This window comes from Mastomys coucha, unplaced genomic scaffold (assembly GCF_008632895.1).
Source record: "Mastomys coucha isolate ucsf_1 unplaced genomic scaffold, UCSF_Mcou_1 pScaffold8, whole genome shotgun sequence".
In the NCBI taxonomy this organism is placed as follows: Eukaryota; Metazoa; Chordata; class Mammalia; order Rodentia; family Muridae; genus Mastomys; species Mastomys coucha.
This window is the reverse complement of record NW_022196914.1, coordinates 11,993,794-12,003,456: the sequence shown is the minus strand read 5'-3', so window position 1 is coordinate 12,003,456 and position 9,663 is coordinate 11,993,794. Positions and strand designations below refer to the sequence as shown.

The 9,663-nt window shown below is 33.5% G+C and overlaps 1 long non-coding RNA gene and 1 other non-coding gene across 2 annotated transcripts in view; both read right to left on the bottom strand.

The window, feature by feature from the left end:
* LOC116083790 overlaps positions 1–6,733 on the bottom strand; it is a 9,095-nt gene extending 2,362 nt beyond the window's left edge. Inside the window, exon 1 of the long non-coding RNA XR_004115915.1 lies at positions 6,610–6,733. This is a non-coding gene — a long non-coding RNA (uncharacterized LOC116083790). The remainder of the gene's footprint in view (positions 1–6,609) is intronic.
* LOC116084017 lies at positions 629–757 on the bottom strand. Its single transcript, XR_004115993.1, has one exon. It is a non-coding gene; the product is annotated as a small nucleolar RNA SNORA17 (small nucleolar RNA).
* Positions 6,734–9,663: the final 2,930 nt, after the last annotated feature.

The following is a 9,663-nucleotide window of genomic DNA, read 5'->3' as shown; positions in this document are numbered from 1 at the left end:
ACTTTTTAATGGTTCTTTGAGAATTTCACACCAAGCAACCCAATCCCACTCATCTCTCCCTTCACTTATACTCACCCTCCCCTCTTGAAACCTCCCCCTCAACAAAGAAAACATCAGGCTCCCCCTCACATCAGGCTTTACTCTTGAGTCTCCCATTATGCCTCCCTTCATTGCGTGCACAGCAGATTCAATTCTATTTCTCTTACATTTCTCTACAACTTATTTGCTCTTCTTAGTGATATCTGAAGCCTCTGAGTATCTGGGTTTATCTCAGGAGTGGATTCAGGAGTGCTATGACTCATTTGTGCATTATGGTCCCAGGCAGGGGTCATCTCAGGCATGGTCTGCTTTCCCAGGCCTGTATGGCACCAGATTGGTGGTTATCTCAGGCTAGTTCCCTGTCTGGATCCCATGATGCTTGTCTAATACTTTAGGTCTTTTAGGCTTGCTCCTTGCCTCACCTGTTTGAGTATCCCCTTGTGAGGGTCATTTGTCTTGGGCTCACTACCTCCCTCGCCCTGTGTTCCTAGGTAGGGTTCTTCTAGTCTTTGGCTTGCTCCCTGTCCTAGGAGCCCTTCTGAGCCTGCTTGACACCAGGCTGGTGATTGTCTCAGATGTTTTTTCAGGGAATATTAGGCTACTATTTATTCAGGTGTTGGTCAGAACACTCAGCATAGGCACAGCCTTGTCCTCTGTGACACCTACTGACATACATGTGACATAGTGGCCACACCTGCAACGCGTCTATCGTGGCAGATTTTACTTGTACTTTTATAAAATTGATTTTTACATAGTTTTTTCATGGTTTTAGAAAATATCTATTCTGAAGTTAGAATGCATTGAACCAAGCAAAAATGCCAAATTTAAATTTGACAGTACTCAATGTACTTGGGGAAGAACATATCCTTGTAATCTGATAATACTGTTAAAATAATATGACCTAAAGTATTATTCCCTATGATATTATATATATATGTATGTATATATATCTTCTATATATATCATTATATATATGATATATATATAAGATATATATATATATATATATATATATATATATATATATATATATCTTCTGCTTTTTCCTCCATTCACAGTATTCATTTAACTGTCCATACTTGCTTTCACTTAATAAGCTAGGAGAACATGACAAACATGATTCATCCTCAAACATTACTTACATTAAAATTAACATTTCACATAAAAGGTTTTAGTTGAATATTTTGAGTTTCTTATTTGTTTTAGGATGATGAGAAATTTTCTTTATCCTTTAATGTTTTAAGTCTGAAACCAGAATCTTTTTGTTAAAACTTAAACCCTGATAGATTGTCTTTAATGCTACTGCCTGGGTACGAGCACAGAATCCTGCTTCCTCTGGTCTTTCTTTATGATTCCATTCTTAGGTTGTGTTTGCACTGGCAAATATTGAGCAAGGCAAATATTTGGATAGATAATCAGGAGTTTTGCATTCTTAAGTACAAAAGTAAGACAACAGCTCCTGATCATCCAGTGTCAAGCTCTTTTAGTGTATAGTTTGCAAAGGCACCCTTCTTCCTTTCTTGCAATATGCTTGTATTTCATCATGCCACCAGCGATGCCTTCAAGACTCTACAGTAAATTAGTAAGAAAATGAAGACTTTTTGAAAATTGGGAAAGTACCAATTCCAATGAAAGTGTCAGATTTCTGCAGAAGGAGTAAAGATATATTAGATTGTAAGTAGGAAAGACAATCTGAGGCCATCTATAGTAGGATGCCCTTTGGCTACAAGCTGTCATTTTTGAATATTAAAATCATGTACAGGACTTTAGATCTTTCATCAAACTACGGTTCTAGCTGAAGTTCTAGCAGAAACTGAGTCCTGAATTCATACCATCTAGCAAAAATCTTTGCTTAGACAGTGTCAATATCAGGGGCCTTTGACTTTGATAGACTTCCTTAGAAAGGACCTTATCTTTTATGTGTTAGATATGAAAAGTCACCCATGTTATAAACGCTTGCTCTCCACCTGGTTGGTACTATTTTGAAATATACTTAAAACATTTGTGGAACTTGGAGACAATATGTTATTTCTTCCAAGTACACTTGTTGATACTTTGATGCGTATGAAATTCTTGATACTTTGAGCCAAATAAATCTTTTCTCCTTTAGGTTGTTCTCTGGGATATATTTTGTCACTGTAACAAAAATTTTGCTAACATAACTCCTAAAATACAGTGCTCATTCTATGGTGCACTATTTTTTTTCTGTAGCTACTATAGCAAATTGTAAAATCTTGGAGACTTAAATCAAAATAAATGCAGTTTTCCACAGTTATGGATTCTAGAAGTCTGAATTATGGCATGACTGTGGTCCCCAGAGGCTCTAGAGAAGATACCGTTTCTACTTCTTGTAGTTTTTTTAAATAACTGTTGAAAATTCACTGGTTTGGTCTGCCAATTCCATAAATTTTCTCTTTGCGTGTGTTTTATCATCTTGATCTTCATCTTGCTTGTAGAAATACATTCATGGTGACATTCATGACCCCCCTTACTAAGTCAGGGAATAAACTTTCTAAGAATCTTTGCTTAACTAGGTTATCTGCCATAAAAGGTGACTCTTCACTTATAAAATATAAAGTAATATTTAAATACCTTGGGTTGCAAACTGAATGTTTCTGTTTTGAGACATCAGTCATGTCTGTAGAGACAAGGAAAGGATCTTTTTATGTGCATTCTTTTTATGAAGAGATGAGCAAAGAGGCAAAAGCACACCAGGTTCCTAGCAGTTTTGAAATCACTCTAGGCACATCTTTCCACCTACTCTCCCCGCAAGAGAAGTCTAGGACATTAATTAGAGCAGGTCTCTCATCCTTGAAAATAGATCCTTTCAGTTCTTTCCTCTAAATTCTGGGTTCTTGAGTGTTATCCCACATTATTATTTTTTTTTCACAAACTAAAACATACCTGCTTCAGCTAAACTTTCATTAATTTGCTTTTTATCTTAAGGTAGTCTCAAGACTGTTTTTATTTTAAAGTGTTTGAATGAATTTTATTTTCCAATATAATAAAAGATACTATAAGTAACTAGGTCCTCTGACCATGTTATGTACTTATTGTATGTAAACACTGTTGACATTCCTTTCTGTACAGAGAAATCTTAACTATATAGCAGGACATCTATGCCAGGGGTGCTGTTATTTGGGGTAGCCTGAGTTACATAATATGTTGTAGTTTCAAGGGGAAAATATATTGAAGGGCAATCTGGTAGAAGATTAAACTCAGCTTCTGAAGTAGGCATAAAAAGAGGAGGTTATGGATAGGCTTTGAAAATCTGTTGGCTGTCAGAAATTCTGAAATAATAGCCAAGTTTCCAGTGATAAACTTGTGATTGCTCATGTCAGTAGGTCTAGCAGGAACGAGGATGGAGTATCTGTCAAAAATGGGAAAACCAGAATGATATGAAAGCTTTCTGTGTCACCATCCCACTGATAATGAATTCCTGTGAGGAAAGATTGCTGCTTCAATTCGACCCTTTGTATATCATCAAAATTATTTTCACCTCTTTTATTCCAAAGAAAGAGATTTTCTGGTAAAGTTTCACTTTGTTGTGTCAAAATGAACACAGCTAGACTTGCAGTTTTTAGGCTAGAGCAGATGCTATTCAAGAACTCCTGACAGGACAGGAAAGGCTGAGATGCTCTCATGCAATTGATTGGTGTCTTAAAGGGAGAGGGAGAAGCAGATAGAGCTCATTAGAGTCAGGGAATGGAAAGTCTACAAAGGGTGGTCAGTAGAAATGTACTAACTACAACTGCTGGCTGGCAGCTGTCAAACTCAGGATTCCATTCTCCCATCTAGGAGACAGAGAACCTATCCTTGATGATGATAACACTTTCAAGAATGGCATTAAGTTCTTGGATCATATACTTCTGCGTTTTAAGAAATATTTTTTAATGATTACAAACTTTTCTTAAGTAAATCTTCTAAAAAATGAGTAGTGAGGAGTCTATCAAGGGACTCTGTCTACAGCAATGTGTGAGGTCCTCTGACGGCATCAGCATTGAGCTTTCTCAGCCATATTTGTTTTGTTTTTTATTTTGTTTTTGTTTGTTTGTTTGTTTGGTTTATGTTTTGTTATGTTTTGTTTGTTTGTTTGTTTTGAGACAGGGTTTCTCTGTATAGCCCTGGCTGTCCTGGAACTCAGAAATCCACCTGCCTGTGGGATCATTAGTGAGAGAATAAATTCTACTTTAAAGCATGACCTTGAGATCCTATGAGCTGTGTAAGACTGGACTAGCTCCAAAAGCAACAACATGAATTAGTTGCTTACATGCAAAGGGATCTCCACTACTTAATCAAAACATGAAGAACATACACTCTTAAAATAAGCTAGTAAAGTCATTTTAAGATATTACTATAGACAGATCAGTTACTAATATTATTATTTCCTTTGAGGTATGTTAGTTTTAAACCATGCCCTCTGGAATGTTAAGCAAGTGATAAGTAATTCTTCATGTGTCCATTCATTCATTTTTTTTTCATTTTTAACTACTTTGATCTATCTATCATCTATCTATCTATCTATCTATCTATCTATCTATCTATCTATCTATTTCTTTGTATATTTATAAAATAAAATATATTTCTTCAGTCCAGTCTAGAATTAAGTTTGAGGGGATCTTCCTTGCTTAATCTTAAGAATACTGAACCTAGACCAGTAAACAACCAAGTACAACTAGATGAATATTCCTTCATTTCTCTTAGTGATATCTAGGGAATGATTTTGTGAGTTATGCAACCTCAAGAACATTCAGATATTTCATATCTCAAGGAAATTATTTTTAAGGATGATTTGATTCATGGCTAATTTTAGAAAAACTAAGTCAATATTAAGTTTCTCTGAATTCAAGTACCAAGGAGACTCAGTTAAAAAAAAAATCATTCCTTTTCAAATTTGTTTACTCATTCAACTTAATCCTACTAAAACCTCATTTTTCAAATATTTCTGATTAATTGACCCAGAAGACAAAACAACCTTGAGAAGTAAGCTACGAGTAGACTTTAAGCTAAATGATGAAAGAAATGACTAAGTAGTTGTATACTCAAATCCTTTCCATTTATTCCATTGGGTTTCTGTACACATCCTTAGACACTGAGATAAGGCTGCTTGCTCTCTCCTTACCTATGCAATACAGTATTCAAAGTTCTACCTAGAGCAGTTAAACAACAAATGGAGATTAAGGGGATTCAATTTGGAAAGAAAGAATTCAAGGTATCAATATTTGGGGATGATATAGTAGTAGTATCCATGATTTGAGATAAGGCAGACTATTAGCAGGATTAGGATAGCCTGAGATAGAGAATAACTTTCTGCAAAAAAAGAAAAAAAGAAAAAAAATCTTGATTTAGGCTTTCCTTACATACTTATACTTAACTTTGAGATGCCAATCATATGTAACCACAGGATTTTGCTATTGTTTTAAGTACTGTAGTTTAAAAAACATTTTTCCCTTTTCTGAAATTTGATTTGTCATATAGGAGGTTTTATGAACAATCATTGTGCATTGTAACAGTTTATACAAAAGTCCATTGAGTCCATTTAATACATTAACTTAGTTGCATAGTACATTTGATGCTATTGCATACATACAAAGGAAAACCTAAATAAATTTACTGTAACTTTTCACTGTTCTGGATTCGGAAAGTGTCTGTAAACCTACTGTTTTACTCTAAATGCAAGCATAAATAGTTCCCAGAGCACCAAAACTATATTTCACATATTATTCCACTGTTTTTTCTTGTTACAAGCACATATCTGATAAAAATATGCAATATAAAGAGGGAACTTAAGACAGCAAGCTTCTCCTTTTCCTATTTTTGTATTCTAAACAATGATTCCATCTAGAGAGAACATTAAACAGGTTTATTACTCCAATTAAGAAAAATGAGAAGGTCCAAGTTGGTTCTAGCTTATTTGTGATTAACAATGTTTTATTTATCAAAATTTTATGTTGTCCTATCATAGAGTTTCTATTGCTGTCACATAACACTATGACCAAGAACAACTTGGAGAACAAAGAATTCATTTTACTTATTTTTTTCTCTTTTATTTTAACTTTTATTGCATTATGATGAGAAAAGTTACATGATTTCAATTTATCTGAATTTGTTAACATTTAAAAACATATGTTAAGTAAATAGAATTAAATCACATTCTTGTTTCCTTTTTGTACCCCAACTCCTGCCAGAGAACTCCCCTTCAATACCTATAATATCTTTTTTGTCATATTCCTTAAAATTTATAAAATATTATAACAATAAAAATAAGTATTATAAAAGTTGTTTTGATATAAAACAACAATCAATTTAACAGTCTTATATAGATGCTCATCTACAACAATAGTGAAAATACTTTTTTCTCAATATAAATTTTAACAATGTTTTATTCATCAAAATATTATGTTGTACTACCATAGAGTTTCTATTGTTGTCACATAACACTATGACCAAGAACAACTTGGAGAGCAAAGAATTCATTTTAGTTTACAGATCTTAGTTCATAATTCTGAGAATTTCTGGAAGGAGCCTGGGATAGCAACCATGGAGAGATCATGGAGGGATGACATTTACCACAGGCCAGTCTGATAGGGCAATTATTTCAATTGATGTTCCTTCTTTCCAAAAGACTACAGCTTGTTTGTAATTGACATAAAACTTGCTGATATAACACCAGAAAAATATGAAATTTTCTATGCCAGTAAATCTTCAATAGAACTTCACAAATAGAATAGATTTAGCAAAGAATAGATTTAGTGTGATATCATGGATTACATCATAATGGCAACAAATGACAGAACCATAGTGATAAGAGAAAGCAAGTGTTCTTCTATGCCTATATAGTCCACTAGAGCTGTTAATGAATAATGAATCTTGCTTAAATAGCACTTTCTTGAGAAGGTAGTCACTGTCTTTTTGGCTGTCTTTTTCTTAACTACACCATCCTGATGAATTATCTCCACTTAACCCCTCAAACATTTTTAAATACCCATAATGCTTTCTCTATAACTCACACTGTAGAAAGTGACTATGCCCATTAAATTTAGTATGGTACCTTCAAATGCCTAAAACATCACTCAAAATTAAGAACATGTAAGTCATACAGTATTAAGAAAAAAAACCACTGAATTTGAATTTAATAAAAAGATATTTCTGGAAATATGTATTAAATAATTAGAGTTTTATGCTGAGGTAAAGGATGAAGATGAGAATTGTTGTAGTAATGAAAATTCTAATTAAGTTATTCATCTTATTCCTTAAGAAATTATGTAAGGAAGAGAAATTTGCAGTGAGCTGCTCAGTGGCTGTAAATTTCAACAAGCTCAAAAATAAGTGTGAGCATAGTCCAGTCAAAGCTGTGTGATTAAGTCAAATGTGAAATATTAAGAGCAAGCCTGGAATTGCTAGATTCACTGACTGAACTTGGAGAGCTCAGCTGAAGTTTACAAAAGTTAATGAAAGGAACAGAATGGAAGTACAGAACTATGCCCCAGACATTTGGCAGATGTTAATACCCTTGGTAAGGTTGACTTTTCTATCCCAATCTAAAGGCTGTGAAGAAGTACACATGCACATTTCAATCATAAGGGTGACATGTTTAAGCTCTCTGGAAATGTTATTGATAGTCATTGTAATATGCATCTATTCTCCATTATAAAGTTACCCAAATCTTGGGAAAATTCCTCTATCTATCCATTTATTTTTCTTCATTTTTATGCCGGTGGTCAGAAATAATATTGAGTATTTAAACCCAGGAAATAGAATATTCCTAAGTGTAAGTCACCTAAAAAGTTGGAGAGAACACATTTTTCTACCAGTCCAATACCATCTTTCCATCTCACACAAACTTAAATCCAGGGCAGATATTTAATGGAGAAAACAACCTACACGGTATGATAGATATGGTCTTTGTTTACTACTGAAAATTATACATAATTAATGTCGCTAGGGAAAAATCTTCATGTGGCAAATTCTCACAATGATCAATGGAAGATTCTGAACTCTCTTCCATAGACTTTGTAGAACAGGAAAGAGTTGGGTTTTGCTTCTATTTCAATAGATACATTGTGGTGTTTGTTAAGTGGAGAAGCACACCCTGACCTCACTGTCCAGTTGTACACAGATTAGTAACTACCCTCATTTCTGATCTGATTTACAGTGTGGATGCTACTGCGTGAACTGAAGTCCATGATTTCCACTGAGTCATGGTATTTATTCTGCAGATTATCCCATAGCTAATTCATGTGCTGAGAACAATCTTTCATAAATACTTTCCTGAATAGAATGGTAATAACAAAAAGCATCATTTTGTAAAGCAAAGGGAAAACAGCAGTCATATTTCAGGAAAAGTTAAAGTCCCTGTAACAGAGGAACACTTACAAAAATCATTTTGAGCTTACAACTTCAGGGAAATTAGCAGACATCTTCAAAATTCCAAATCTCAATCACACCAATATTATTTTTCCACCAAGGTTTTTTGTTTTGTTTTGTTTTGTTTTGTTGTAGTTGTTTTCGAGACAGAGTTTCTCTGTGTAGCCTTGCCTGTTCTGGAACTCACTCTGTAGACCAGGCTGGCCTCGAACTCAGAAATCCACCTGCTTCTGCCTCCCAAGTGCTGGAATTAAAGGTGTGCGCCACCACTGCCTGGCTCTGCCAAGGTTTTAATAAATGATTACAACATGAAAAAATGTTTTCCCAAGAAAATTAATTTCTTTAATTTCCCAAGAAAAATATGATATTTAGACTTAGTACTGTTTGCATGACAATTATCACAAGTAGTTTTCATGTTACTCTTCTTTGGGTTTTTTTCTACAATCTTTTGTATTACTTATCTTCTATACTTATTTTCTGCTATAAATTTACATATTATTTTCTATCTTTAGTTTATTTCTATGGTATATGTTTTATAATATTTTAAAAGCATCACTTAATACAAAGTAAATCTAAATCAAAATATTTTCATTACCCATAATTCCAAGATTTATTTAGTAATATCCTTATCATCGTGGGGTGTTTTTCTATTAAATAGTTTGACTTATGAGTTGTTGCCATAGAAATGATTTGGAAGACAGCAGGAGTAGCCAAAATAGATTAAATGATTGTGTTATGTTTAGTGCTCACACAGCATGCTTTACTTTAATTGATTACTCTATGACCAAATTTAAATTAGTAATATGCGTGTGGATAGAAGAAAATTAATTTTTAATAACACCCTTTACATCATGATAGCAAGTTATTCTATGTAAAAAGGATATTATTTGTATTAAGCTTTTAAGACTACTTTGATAATAGGAATACATACCACATTAAAGAGTTTATAAACATTGTGAACAGAATAAGCAGAAATTAGTAATCTTTTTACAATTAGCATAGAATAATATTGTATTTATGTTCTAAAAGTAAATAATATAGCAATACTTAAAAATGAATATAAATTCCTGTAAGCTTGAAATTGCAAAGATTATTTTTGTTATGCCTAAATCAAAATTATACCAACAATCATCACTAACAGAATAAGTCCAAACAGGGCTGATTTGAAATTTTTCCCAATGATAATTAGAGTCAGTTTATTATAGATAGAGATAATTTTAAAGAAATAGCTCCTCCTCCTCTTCCTCCTCATCACCA